The following is a 1929-nucleotide window of genomic DNA, read 5'->3' as shown; positions in this document are numbered from 1 at the left end:
TTCATAATGATGTTTGGTTTCAATAAATATGCAATCCAACTTTCTTCACAATGCATCACAAATCACAAACCACGTGACACAACATAAATCTTTTCAACATTTTAAAAATGGGACCATTAGAATATTACATAAACCTTGTTAGGAATTGTAATGTCCCCACTTTGAAATAGAGTTTAATCATAAATAATAATAAAAAAAATTAAAATACAAAAGATAAAAAAAAATTATAAATTAAAATAAAATATATATAATTAGAGATAATTAAAATTTAATTAAGTTAATGAATAGTCAAAAGACATGAAATGAAAAGTTGAGACTCCCTCAAATATGAGATATAAGAGGGAGAAGTGAACCTTATTTTCTTGGGGGGAGATAGAGAAAGGAAGGAAGGGAGCATGTAAATCACAGAGAGAATGGAATAAAAAGGAATGGGAAGTAGATAAGGAAGTGGCTCTTTCAAATGGAAGAATTTATGAAGGGTTGTATTATTTTGGAGGGGGAAATTGCAAAAGGACGCATCTCTTATCAAAGGGCATACATGATGAAGAGGTGTGGTCTCTCCCTCACATTGGGAGATATATAGGGAAGAAGGTTCATTTGAGGAAGGGATCCAAGGGAGATCAATTTGGAGAATAATATATTATTCTTAAAGGCAACAACGAAAAGTGGCACCTGACTCAATTGTTATGAAAGGTGGTGCCTCAATCCCTATTAAAGGGGTGACTCTTTCACCAATAAAGTATAAATGAAAGATCATTCTACTTATAATATAGGGATGGACAAGAGAGTAGATCAAAATATGCAGATCTGCAAATCAATGTTTAACAAACTTATAATTGTTCAAGTTAGTGGCTTTGAATCAAGATATTAACTTGACAATTTACATTCCCAAGCACAATCCAAACCCCATTTGGGAATTCTATGGAAAATTGAGTAAAGTCCCAATAGGGGATATTATAAGAATACTCATTTCTCAAGCTTTGTTACGATTTTCATGAATTGTCTGTGCAACAAAACAAAAATAGTTGTTCTTTTTGTAGGGAATGCCTATGAGTGTTTCTTTAGGAAGATAGTGAGTGCCAAAGATGAAGCTTGTGTATTGTGGAAACTTGGAGTATGGAACATTTAGAGGTTGAAATTTTGTTGTCTAGATATGAAATAGTTGATAGGGTAGATATTAAATGAGGGTTTTGTCAAAATTTTAATGATATAAAGCATTTCAACAAGTCACCAAGGATCATTAGGTTACACATAATTCTATTATTTTGGTTGGAGATAGTTTTAGATGGCATGCTTTGGGTTCTAATATGATGACATGACAAATTTGAAAGATGTCCAAGCATAATAGGTTGAGAATGTGTTTCTAGAAATGTGAATCATGTCGATGAAGGTCATATTACTAGAGCAATATCTTAACGTAGAATGAATAGAGAAAGGTAAAATACATAATTAAAAATATTAATATTAAGTTTTTTCATTGGATATTTTTTACTATTGCAATTGCACACCCATGTGTCCTTGATATTCATTTAAATAAATTTAACTAATAAGAATAATTTAGAAAAAGAATAACTATGTTTGAAAATCCTAATCTCTAAATTGTAAACACTTGTGAATTAGACATAACTACAAATGCTATAAGTTTTGGCACTTTTTAGAACCTTATTCATTTAATCATGTACATGTATTTTAAGCAGCTTCTTGTATCTATATTCATATATGGAGTATGGTGTAGTCTAATATTACTATAATCCATCTATAGAATAAAGAATAGATTATCCAATATTAGTGAGTAAAAAGGGATCCATCTCTAGTGACTACAAAGGGATCCATTTCCATTTCTATTTTCTTACCCTTAGTCCTCAAGTGTGATTGGTTCAAATGCATGAGGAAATGAACCTGGTTTAAAAGGAAGCCAAATGAAATATA

Source organism: Cryptomeria japonica, chromosome 11, assembly GCF_030272615.1.
Source record: "Cryptomeria japonica chromosome 11, Sugi_1.0, whole genome shotgun sequence".
Classification (NCBI taxonomy): Eukaryota; Viridiplantae; Streptophyta; class Pinopsida; order Cupressales; family Cupressaceae; genus Cryptomeria; species Cryptomeria japonica.
Note: the sequence above shows the minus strand (reverse complement) of the source record.